The sequence below is a fragment of the Narcine bancroftii genome, chromosome 2, assembly GCF_036971445.1.
Source record: "Narcine bancroftii isolate sNarBan1 chromosome 2, sNarBan1.hap1, whole genome shotgun sequence".
Taxonomy (NCBI): Eukaryota; Metazoa; Chordata; class Chondrichthyes; order Torpediniformes; family Narcinidae; genus Narcine; species Narcine bancroftii.
The window spans coordinates 260,961,971-260,975,150 of record NC_091470.1 but is presented as its reverse complement, the minus strand read 5'-3'; positions in this window follow the sequence as shown (position 1 = coordinate 260,975,150).

Here is a 13,180-nt window from a genome sequence, read left to right as displayed (position 1 = left end):
AGAGGCAGGGAATCAGACGTGGGGAATCAGAGGTGGGGAATCAGAGCTGGGGAATCAGAGGCGGGGAATCATAGGCAAGGAATCAGACGCGGGGTATCAGAGGCAGGGAATCAGATATGGGGAATTAGAGGTGGTGAATCAGAGGTGGTGATTCAGAGATGGGGAATCAGAGGCGGGGAATCAGAGGCAGGGAATCAGATGCGGGGAATCAGAGGTGGGGAATCAGAGCTGGGGAATCAGAGGCGGGGAATCATAGGCAAGGAATCAGACGCGGGGTATCAGAGGCGGGGAATCAGAGCTGGGGAATCAGAGGTGGGGAATCAGATATTTGGAAACAGAGTCGGAGAATCAGAGGCTGGGAAACAGAGGCGGAGAATATGATATAGGGAATCAGAGGTGGGGAATCATAGATTGGGAATCAGAGGTAAGGAATCAGACACGGGGAATCAGAGGCGGGGAATCAGAGGCAGGGAATCGGATGTGCGGAATCAGAGATGGGGAATCAGAGGTGAGGAATCAGAATCCGGGAATCAGATATGGGGAAACAGAGGCGGGGAATCAGACGCAGGGAATCAGAGGTGGTGAATCAGAGATGGGGATTCAGAGGCGGGGAATCAGAGGCAGGGAATCAGACGCGGGGAATCAGAGGCGGGGAATCAGAGTTGGGGAATCAGAAGCGGAGAATCAGATATGGGGAATCAGAGGCGGGGAATCAGAGTCGGGGAAACAGAGGCGGGGAATCAGATATGGGGAATCAGAGGTGGGGAATCAGAGGTGATGAATCAGAGATGGGGAATCAGAGGCGGGGAATCAGAGGCAGGGAATCAGACGTGGGGAATCAGAGGTGGGGAATCAGAGCTGGGGATCAGAGGCGGGGAATCAGAGGCAGGGAATCAGATGCGGGGTATCAGAGGCAGGGAATCAGAGCTGGGGAATCAGAGGCGGGGAATCAGAGTTGGGGAATCAGAGGTGGGGAATCAGATATGGGGAAACAGAGTCAGAGAATCAGAGGCTGGGAAACAGAGGCGGAGAATCAGATATAGGAAATCAGAGGTGGGGAATCGAGGGTTGTGAATCAGAGGTAGGGAATCAGACGCGGGGAATCAGAGGCGGGGTATCAGAGGCAGGGAATCGGATGTGCGGAATCAGAGCTGGGGAATCAGAGGTGGGGAATCAGAGTCCGGGAATGAGATATGGGGAAACAGAGGCGGGGAATCAGATATGGGGAATCAGAGGTGGTGAATCAGAGGTGGTGATTCATAGATGGGGAATCAGAGGCGGGGAATCAGAGGCAGGGAATCAGATGCGGGGAATCAGAGGTGGGGAATCAGAGCTGGGGAATCAGAGGCGGGGAATCAGAGGCAGGGAATCAGACGCGGGGTATCAGAGGCGGGGAATCAGAGCTGGGGAATCAGAGGTGGGGAATCAGATATGGGGAAACAGAGTCGGAGAATCAGAGGCTGGGAAACAGAGGCGGAGAATATGATATAGGGAATCAGAGGTGGGGAATCATAGATTGGGAATCAGAGGTAAGGAATCAGACACGGGGAATCAGAGGCGGGGAATCAGAGGCAGGGAATCGGATGTGCGGAATCAGAGATGGGGAATCAGAGGTGAGGAATCAGAATCCGGGAATCAGATATGGGGAAACAGAGGCGGGGAATCAGAGGCGGGGAATCAGAGGCGGGGCATCAGAGATGGGGAATCAGAGGCGGGGAATCAGAGCTGGGGAATCAGAGGTGGGGAATCAGAGGCAAGGAATCAGACGCGGGGTATCAGTGGCGGGGAATCAGAGCTGGGGAATCAGAGGTGGGGAATCAGATATTTGGAAACAGAGTCGGAGAATCAGAGGCTGGGAAACAGAGGCGGAGAATATGATATAGGGAATCAGAGGTGGGGAATCATAGATTGGGAATCAGAGGTAAGGAATCAGACACGGGGAATCAGAGGCGGGGAATCAGAGGCAGGGAATCGGATGTGCGGAATCAGAGATGGGGAATCAGAGGTGAGGAATCAGAATCCGGGAATCAGATATGGGGAAACAGAGGCGGGGAATCAGACGCAGGGAATCAGAGGTGGTGAATCAGAGATGGGGATTCAGAGGCGGGGAATCAGAGGCAGGGAATCAGACGCAGGGACTCAGAGGCGGGGAATCATAGCTGGCGAATCAGAGGCGGGGAATCAGAGTTGGGGAATCAGAAGCAGAGAATCAGATATGGGGAATCAGAGGCGGGGAATCAGAGTCGGGGAAACAGAGGCGGGGAATCAGATATGGGGAATCAGAGGTGGGGAATCAGAGGTGATGAATCAGAGATGGGGAATCAGAGGCGGGGAATCAGAGGCAGGGAATCAGACGTGGGGAATCAGAGGTGGGGAATCAGAGCTGGGGATCAGAGGCGGGGAATCAGAGGCAGGGAATCAGATGCGGGGTATCAGAGGCGGGGAATCAGAGCTGGGGAATCAGTGGCGGGGAATCAGAGTTGGGGAATCAGAGGTGGGGAATCAGATATGGGGAAACAGAGTCAGAGAATCAGAGGCTGGGAAACAGAGGCGGAGAATCAGATATAGGGAATCAGAGGTGGGGAATCGAGGGTTGTGAATCAGAGGTAGGGAATCAGACGCGGGGAATCAGAGGTGGGGAGTCAGAGGCGGGGAATCAGAGGCAGGGAATCAGAGATTAGGAATCAGAGGCAGGGCATCAGAGGCAGGGAATCAGACGCGGTGTATCAGAGGTGGGGAATTAGAGCTGGGGAATCAGGGGCAGGGAATCCGAGTTGGGGAATCAGAGGCGGGGAATCAGATATGGGGAAACAGAGGCGGGGAATCAGAGGCTGGGAATCGGATGTCCAGAATCAGAGATGGGTAATCTGAGCTGGGGAATCAGAGTCCGGGAATCAGATATGGGGAAACAGAGGCGCGGAATCAGAGGCGGGGAAACAGAGGTGGGTAATCAGATATGGGGAATCAGAGGTGGGGAATCAGAGGCGGGGAATCAGAATCAGAAGCGGGGAATCAGAGGCCGGGAATCAGAGGCCGGGAATCAGAGGCCTGGAATCAGAGGCCGGGAATCAGAGGTGGGGAAACAGACGCGGGTAATCAGATATGGGGAATCAGAGGTGGGGAATCACAGGTTGAGAATCAGAGGCAGGGATTCAGAGGCGGGGTATCAGAGCTGGGGAATCAGAGGCGGGGAATCAGAATTGGGGAATCAGAGATGGGGAATCAGAGTTGGGGAATCAGAAGCGGAGAATCAGATATGGGGAATCAGAGGCGAGGAATCAGAGTCGGGGAAACAGAGGCGGGGAATCAGATATGGGGAATCAGAGGTGGGGAATCAGAGGTGATGAATCAGAGATGGGGAATCAGAGGCGGGGAATCAGAGGCAGGGAATCAGACGCGGGGAATCAGAGGTGGGGAATCAGAGCTGGGGATCAGAGGCGGGGAATCAGAGGCAGGGAATCAGACGCGGGGAATCAGAGGTGGGGAATCAGAGCTGGGGAATCAGAGGCGGGGAATCAGAGGCAAGGAATCAGACGCGGGGTATCAGAGGCAGGGAATCAGATATGGGGAATTAGAGGTGGTGAATCAGAGGTGGTGATTCAGAGATGGGGAATCAGAGGCGGGGAATCAGTGCAAGGAATCAGACGCGGGGTATCAGAGGCGGGGAATCAGAGCTGGGGAATCAGAGGTGGGGAATCAGATATTTGGAAACAGAGTCGGAGAATCAGAGGCTGGGAAACAGAGGCGGAGAATATGATATAGGGAATCAGAGGTGGGGAATCATAGATTGGGAATCAGAGGTAAGGAATCAGACACGGGGAATCAGAGGCGGGGAATCAGAGGCAGGGAATCGGATGTGCGGAATCAGAGATGGGGAATCAGAGGTGAGGAATCAGAATCCGGGAATCAGATATGGGGAAACAGAGGCGGGGAATCAGACGCAGGGAATCAGAGGTGGTGAATCAGAGATGGGGATTCAGAGGCGGGGAATCAGAGGCAGGGAATCAGACGCGGGGAATCAGAGGCGGGGAATCAGAGTTGGGGAATCAGAAGCGGAGAATCAGATATGGGGAATCAGAGGCGGGGAATCAGAGTCGGGGAAACAGAGGCGGGGAATCAGATATGGGGAATCAGAGGTGGGGAATCAGAGGTGATGAATCAGAGATGGGGAATCAGAGGCGGGGAATCAGAGGCAGGGAATCAGACGTGGGGAATCAGAGGTGGGGAATCAGAGCTGGGGATCAGAGGCGGGGAATCAGAGGCAGGGAATCAGATGCGGGGTATCAGAGGCAGGGAATCAGAGCTGGGGAATCAGAGGCGGGGAATCAGAGTTGGGGAATCAGAGGTGGGGAATCAGATATGGGGAAACAGAGTCAGAGAATCAGAGGCTGGGAAACAGAGGCGGAGAATCAGATATAGGAAATCAGAGGTGGGGAATCGAGGGTTGTGAATCAGAGGTAGGGAATCAGACGCGGGGAATCAGAGGCGGGGTATCAGAGGCAGGGAATCGGATGTGCGGAATCAGAGCTGGGGAATCAGAGGTGGGGAATCAGAGTCCGGGAATGAGATATGGGGAAACAGAGGCGGGGAATCAGATATGGGGAATCAGAGGTGGTGAATCAGAGGTGGTGATTCATAGATGGGGAATCAGAGGCGGGGAATCAGAGGCAGGGAATCAGATGCGGGGAATCAGAGGTGGGGAATCAGAGCTGGGGAATCAGAGGCGGGGAATCAGAGGCAGGGAATCAGACGCGGGGTATCAGAGGCGGGGAATCAGAGCTGGGGAATCAGAGGTGGGGAATCAGATATGGGGAAACAGAGTCGGAGAATCAGAGGCTGGGAAACAGAGGCGGAGAATATGATATAGGGAATCAGAGGTGGGGAATCATAGATTGGGAATCAGAGGTAAGGAATCAGACACGGGGAATCAGAGGCGGGGAATCAGAGGCAGGGAATCGGATGTGCGGAATCAGAGATGGGGAATCAGAGGTGAGGAATCAGAATCCGGGAATCAGATATGGGGAAACAGAGGCGGGGAATCAGAGGCGGGGAATCAGAGGCGGGGCATCAGAGATGGGGAATCAGAGGCGGGGAATCAGAGCTGGGGAATCAGAGGTGGGGAATCAGAGGCAAGGAATCAGACGCGGGGTATCAGTGGCGGGGAAACAGAGCTGGGGAATCAGAGGTGGGGAATCAGATATTTGGAAACAGAGTCGGAGAATCAGAGGCTGGGAAACAGAGGCGGAGAATATGATATAGGGAATCAGAGGTGGGGAATCATAGATTGGGAATCAGAGGTAAGGAATCAGACACGGGGAATAAGAGGCGGGGAATCAGAGGCAGGGAATCGGATGTGCGGAATCAGAGATGGGGAATCAGAGGTGAGGAATCAGAATCCGGGAATCAGATATGGGGAAACAGAGGCGGGGAATCAGACGCAGGGAATCAGAGGTGGTGAATCAGAGATGGGGATTCAGAGGCGGGGAATCAGAGGCAGGGAATCAGACGCAGGGACTCAGAGGCGGGGAATCATAGCTGGCGAATCAGAGGCGGGGAATCAGAGTTGGGGAATCAGAAGCAGAGAATCAGATATGGGGAATCAGAGGCGGGGAATCAGAGTCGGGGAAACAGAGGCGGGGAATCAGATATGGGGAATCAGAGGTGGGGAATCAGAGGTGATGAATCAGAGATGGGGAATCAGAGGCGGGGAATCAGAGGCAGGGAATCAGACGTGGGGAATCAGAGGTGGGGAATCAGAGCTGGGGATCAGAGGCGGGGAATCAGAGGCAGGGAATCAGATGCGGGGTATCAGAGGCGGGGAATCAGAGCTGGGGAATCAGTGGCGGGGAATCAGAGTTGGGGAATCAGAGGTGGGGAATCAGATATGGGGAAACAGAGTCAGAGAATCAGAGGCTGGGAAACAGAGGCGGAGAATCAGATATAGGGAATCAGAGGTGGGGAATCGAGGGTTGTGAATCAGAGGTAGGGAATCAGACGCGGGGAATCAGAGGTGGGGAATCAGAGGCGGGGAATCAGAGGCAGGGAATCAGAGATTAGGAATCAGAGGCAGGGCATCAGAGGCAGGGAATCAGACGCGGTGTATCAGAGGTGGGGAATTAGAGCTGGGGAATCAGGGGCAGGGAATCCGAGTTGGGGAATCAGAGGCGGGGAATCAGATATGGGGAAACAGAGGCGGGGAATCAGAGGCTGGGAATCGGATGTCCAGAATCAGAGATGGGTAATCTGAGCTGGGGAATCAGAGTCCGGGAATCAGATATGGGGAAACAGAGGCGCGGAATCAGAGGCGGGGAAACAGAGGTGGGTAATCAGATATGGGGAATCAGAGGTGGGGAATCAGAGGCGGGGAATCAGAATCAGAAGCGGGGAATCAGAGGCCGGGAATCAGAGGCCGGGAATCAGAGGCCTGGAATCAGAGGCCGGGAATCAGAGGTGGGGAAACAGACGCGGGTAATCAGATATGGGGAATCAGAGGTGGGGAATCACAGGTTGAGAATCAGAGGCAGGGATTCAGAGGCGGGGTATCAGAGCTGGGGAATCAGAGGCGGGGAATCAGAATTGGGGAATCAGAGATGGGGAATCAGAGATGGTGAATCAGAGGCGGGGAATCAGACGCAGGGAATCAGAGGTGGTGAATCAGAGATGGGGATTCAGAGGCGGGGAATCAGAGGCAGGGAATCAGACGCGGGGAATCAGAGGCGGGGAATCATAGCTGGCGAATCAGAGGCGGGGAATCAGAGTTGGGGAATCAGAAGCGGAGAATCAGATATGGGGAATCAGAGGCGGGGAATCAGAGTCGGGGAAACAGAGGCGGGGAATCAGATATGGGGAATCAGAGGTGGGGAATCAGAGGTGATGAATCAGAGATGGGGAATCAGAGGCGGGGAATCAGAGGCAGGGAATCAGACGCGGGGTATCAGAGGTGGGGAATCAGAGCTGGGGATCAGAGGCGGGGAATCAGAGGCAGGGAATCAGACGCGGGGAATCAGAGGTGGGGAATCAGAGCTGGGGAATCAGAGGCGGGGAATCAGAGGCAAGGAATCAGACGCGGGGTATCAGAGGCAGGGAATCAGATATGGGGAATTAGAGGTGGTGAATCAGAGGTGGTGATTCAGAGATGGGGAATCAGAGGCGGGGAATCAGAGGCAGGGAATCAGATGCGGGGAATCAGAGGTGGGGAATCAGAGCTGGGGAATCAGAGGCGGGGAATCAGAGGCAGGGAATCAGACGCGGGGTATCAGAGGCGGGGAATCAGAGCTGGGGAATCAGAGGTGGGGAATCAGATATGGGGAAACAGAGTCGGAGAATCAGAGGCTGGGAAACAGAGGCGGAGAATATGATATAGGGAATCAGAGGTGGGGAATCATAGATTGGGAATCAGAGGTAAGGAATCAGACACGGGGAATCAGAGGCGGGGAATCAGAGGCCGGGAATCAGAGGCCGGGAATCAGAGGCCTGGAATCAGAGGCCGGGAATCAGAGGTGGGGAAACAGACGCGGGGAATCAGATATGGGGAATCAGATGTGGGGAATCACAGGTTGAGAATCAGAGGCAGGGATTCAGAGGCGGGGTATCAGAGCTGGGGAATCAGAGGCGGGGAATCAGAATTGGGGAATCAGAGATGGGGAATCAGAGATGGGGAATCAGAGGCGGGGAATCAGACGCAGGGAATCAGAGGTGGTGAATCAGAGATGGGGATTCAGAGGCGGGGAATCAGATTCAGGGAATCAGACGCGGGGAATCAGAGGCGGGGAATCATAGCTGGCGAATCAGAGGCGGGGAATCAGAGTTGGGGAATCAGAAGCGGAGAATCAGATATGGGGAATCAGAGGCGGGGAATCAGAGTCGGGGAAACAGAGGCGGGGAATCAGATATGGGGAATCAGAGGTGGGGAATCAGAGGTGATGAATCAGAGATGGGGAATCAGAGGCGGGGAATCAGAGGCAGGGAATCAGACGCGGGGAATCAGAGGTGGGGAATCAGAGCTGGGGATCAGAGGCGGGGAATCAGAGGCAGGGAATCAGACGCGGGGAATCAGAGGTGGGGAATCAGAGCTGGGGAATCAGAGGCGGGGAATCAGAGGCAAGGAATCAGACGCGGGGTATCAGAGGCAGGGAATCAGATATGGGGAATTAGAGGTGGTGAATCAGAGGTGGTGATTCAGAGATGGGGAATCAGAGGCGGGGAATCAGAGGCAGGGAATCAGATGCGGGGAATCAGAGGTGGGGAATCAGAGCTGGGGAATCAGAGGCGGGGAATCAGAGGCAAGGAATCAGACGCGGGGTATCAGAGGCGGGGAATCAGAGCTGGGGAATCAGAGGTGGGGAATCAGATATTTGGAAACAGAGTCGGAGAATCAGAGGCTGGGAAACAGAGGCGGAGAATATGATATAGGGAATCAGAGGTGGGGAATCATAGATTGGGAATCAGAGGTAAGGAATCAGACACGGGGAATCAGAGGCGGGGAATCAGAGGCAGGGAATCGGATGTGCGGAATCAGAGATGGGGAATCAGAGGTGAGGAATCAGAATCCGGGAATCAGATATGGGGAAACAGAGGCGGGGAATCAGACGCAGGGAATCAGAGGTGGTGAATCAGAGATGGGGATTCAGAGGCGGGGAATCAGAGGCAGGGAATCAGAGGCGGGGAATCAGAGGCGGGGAATCATAGCTGGCGAATCAGAGGCGGGGAATCAGAGTTGGGGAATCAGAAGCGGAGAATCAGATATGGGGAATCAGAGGCGGGGAATCAGAGTCGGGGAAACAGAGGCGGGGAATCAGATATGGGGAATCAGAGGTGGGGAATCAGAGGTGATGAATCAGAGATGGGGAATCAGAGGCGGGGAATCAGAGGCAGGGAATCAGACGTGGGGAATCAGAGGTGGGGAATCAGAGCTGGGGATCAGAGGCGGGGAATCAGAGGCAGGGAAACAGAGGCGGAGAATCAGATATAGGGAATCAGAGGTGGGGAATCGAGGGTTGTGAATCAGAGGTAGGGAATCAGGCGCGGGGTATCAGAGGCGGGGTATCAGAGGCAGGGAATCGGATGTGCGGAATCAGAGCTGGGGAATCAGAGGTGGGGAATCAGAGTCCGGGAATGAGATATGGGGAAACAGAGGCGGGGAATCAGATATGGGGAATCAGAGGTGGTGAATCAGAGGTGGTGATTCATAGATGGGGAATCAGAGGCGGGGAATCAGAGGCAGGGAATCAGATGCGGGGAATCAGAGGTGGGGAATCAGAGCTGGGGAATCAGAGGCGGGGAATCAGAGGCAGGGAATCAGACGCGGGGTATCAGAGGCGGGGAATCAGAGCTGGGGAATCAGAGGTGGGGAATCAGATATGGGGAAACAGAGTCGGAGAATCAGAGGCTGGGAAACAGAGGCGGAGAATATGATATAGGGAATCAGAGGTGGGGAATCATAGATTGGGAATCAGAGGTAAGGAATCAGACACGGGGAATCAGAGGCGGGGAATCAGAGGCAGGGAATCGGATGTGCGGAATCAGAGATGGGGAATCAGAGGTGAGGAATCAGAATCCGGGAATCAGATATGGGGAAACAGAGGCGGGGAATCAGACGCAGGGAATCAGAGGTGGTGAATCAGAGATGGGGATTCAGAGGCGGGGAATCAGAGGCAGGGAAACAGACGCGGGGACTCAGAGGCGGGGAATCATAGCTGGCGAATCAGAGGCGGGGAATCAGAGTTGGGGAATCAGAAGCGGAGAATCAGATATGGGGAATCAGAGGCGGGGAATCAGAGTCGGGGAAACAGAGGCGGGGAATCAGATATGGGGAATCAGAGGTGGGGAATCAGAGGTGATGAATCAGAGATGGGGAATCAGAGGCGGGGAATCAGAGGCAGGGAATCAGACGTGGGGAATCAGAGGTGGGGAATCAGAGCTGGGGATCAGAGGCGGGGAATCAGAGGCAGGGAATCAGATGCGGGGTATCAGAGGCGGGGAATCAGAGCTGGGGAATCAGTGGCGGGGAATCAGAGTTGGGGAATCAGAGGTGGGGAATCAGATATGGGGAAACAGAGTCAGAGAATCAGAGGCTGGGAAACAGAGGCGGAGAATCAGATATAGGGAATCAGAGGTGGGGAATCGAGGGTTGTGAATCAGAGGTAGGGAATCAGACGCGGGGAATCAGAGGCGGGGTATCAGAGGCAGGGAATCGGATGTGCGGAATCAGAGCTGGGGAATCAGAGGTGGGGAATCAGAGTCCGGGAATGAGATATGGGGAAACAGAGGCGGGGAATCAGATATGGGGAATGAGAGGTGGTGAATCAGAGGTGGTGATTCATAGATGGGGAATCAGAGGCGGGGAATCAGAGGCAGGGAATCAGATGCGGGGAATCAGAGGTGGGGAATCAGAGCTGGGGAATCAGAGGCGGGGAATCAGAGGCAGGGAATCAGACGCGGGGTATCAGAGGCGGGGAATCAGAGCTGGGGAATCGGAGGTGGGGAATCAGATATGGGGAAACAGAGTCGGAGAATCAGAGGCTGGGAAACAGAGGCGGAGAATATGATATAGGGAATCAGAGGTGGGGAATCATAGATTGGGAATCAGAGGTAAGGAATCAGACACGGGGAATCAGAGGCGGGGAATCAGAGGCAGGGAATCGGATGTGCGGAATCAGAGATGGGGAATCAGAGGTGAGGAATCAGAATCCGGGAATCAGATATGGGGAAACAGAGGCGGGGAATCAGAGGCGGGGAATCAGAGGCGGGGCATCAGAGATGGGGTATCAGAGGCGTGGAATCAGACGCAGGGAATCAGAGGTGGTGAATCAGAGATGGGGATTCAGAGGCGGGGAATCAGAGGCAGGGAATCTGACGCGGGGAATCAGAGGCGGGGAATCATAGCTGGCGAATCAGAGGCGGGGAATCAGAGTTGGGGAATCAGAAGCGGAGAATCAGATATGGGGAATCAGAGGCGGGGAATCAGAGTCGGGGAAACAGAGGCGGGGAATCAGATATGGGGAATCAGAGGTGGGGAATCAGAGGTGATGAATCAGAGATGGGGAATCAGAGGCGGGGAATCAGAGGCAGGGAATCAGACGTGGGGAATCAGAGGTGGGGAATCAGAGCTGGAGATCAGAGGCGGAAAATCAGAGGCGGGGAATCAGAGCTGGGGAATCAGAGGCGGGGAATCAGAGTTGGGGAATCAGAGGTGGGGAATCAGATATGGGGAAACAGAGTCAGAGAATAGAGGCTGGGAAACAGAGGCGGAGAATCAGATATAGGGAATCAGAGGTGGGGAATCATAGATTGGGAATCAGAGGTAAGGAATCAGACGCGGGGAATCAGAGGCGGGGAATCAGAGGTTGTGAATCAGAGGCGGGGAATCAAAGGTGGGGATCAGAGGCAGGGAATCAGAGGCATGGAATGAGATGTGGGGAATCAGAGATGGGAATCAGAATCAGAAGCTGGGAATCAGAGGCCGGGAATCAGAGGCCGGGAATCAGAGGCCGGGGATCAGAGGCCGGGAATCAGAGGCCGGGAATCAGAGGTGGGGATCAGAGTCCGGGAATCAGAGGTGGGGAATCTGAGGCGGGGAAACAGAGGCGGGGAATCAGATATGGGGAATCAGAGGTGGGGAATCAGAGGTGGTGAATCAGAGATGGTGAATCAGAGGCGGGGAATCAGAGGCGGGGAATCAGACGCGGGGAATCAGAGGCGGGGAATCAGAGCTGGGGAATCAGAGGCGGGGAATCAGAGTTGGGGAATCAGAGGCGGGGAATCAGATATGGGGAATCAGAGGCGGGGAATCAGAGGCGGGGAATCAGAGGCAGGGAATCAGAGATTAGGAATCAGAGGCAGGGCATCAGAGGCAGGGAATCAGACGCGGTGTATCAGAGGTGGGGAATTAGAGCTGGGGAATCAGGGGCAGGGAATCAGAGTTGGGGAATCAGAGGCGGGGAATCAGATATGGGGAAACAGAGGCGGGGAATCAGAGGCTGGGAATCGGATGTGCAGAATCAGAGATGGGTAATCTGAGCTGGGGAATCAGAGTCCGGGAATCAGATATGGGGAAACAGAGGCGCGGAATCAGAGGCGGGGAAACAGAGGCGGGTAATCAGATATGGGGAATCAGAGGTGGGGAATCAGAGGCGGGGAATCAGAGGTGGGGAATCAGAGGCAGGGTATCAGAGGCAGGGAATCAGATGTGGGGAATCAGAGATGGGGAATCAGAGGCAGGGAATCAGAATCAGAAGCGGGGAATCAGAGGCCGGGAATCAGAGGCCGGGAATCAGAGGCCTGGAATAAGAGGCCGGGAATCAGAGGTGGGGAAACAGACGCGGGGAATCAGATATGGGGAATCAGAGGTGGGGAATCAGAGGTTGAGAATCAGAGGCAGGGAATCAGAGGCGGGGTATCAGAGCTGGGGAATCAGAGGCGGGGAATCAGAATTGGGGAATCAGAGATGGGGAATCAGAGGCGGGGAATCAGACGCAGGGAATCAGAGGTGGTGAATCAGAGATGGGGATTCAGAGGCGGGGAATCAGAGGCAGGGAATCAGACGCGGGGAATCAGAGGCGGGGAATCATAGCTGGCGAATCAGAGGCGGGGAATCAGAGTTGGGGAATCAGAAGCGGGGAATCAGAGTCGGGGAAACAGAGGCGGGGTATCAGATATGGGGAATCAGAAGTGGGGAATCAGAGGTGATGAATCAGAGATGGGGTATCAGAGGCGGGGAATCAGAGGCAGGGAATCAGACGCGGGGAATCAGAGGTGGGGAATCAGAGCTGGGGAATCAGAGGCAGGGAATCAGAGGCAGGGAATCAGACGCGGGGTATCAGAGGCGGGGAATCAGAGCTGGGGAATCAGAGGCGGGGAATCAGAGTTTGGGAATCAGAGGCGGGGAATCAGATATGGGGAAACAGAGTCAGAGAATCAGAGGCTGGGAAACAGAGGCGGAGAATCAGATATAGGGAATCAGAGGTGGGGAATCAAGGGTTGTGAATCAGAGGTAGGGAATCAGACGTGGGGAATCAGAGGTGGGGAATCAGAGTCCGGGAATGAGATATGGGGAAACAGAGGCGGGGAATCAGATATGGGGAATCAGAGGTGGTGAATCAGAGGTGGTGATTCAGAGATGGGGAATCAGAGGCGGGGAATCAGAGGCAGGGAATCAGACGCGGGGAATCAGAGGTGGGGA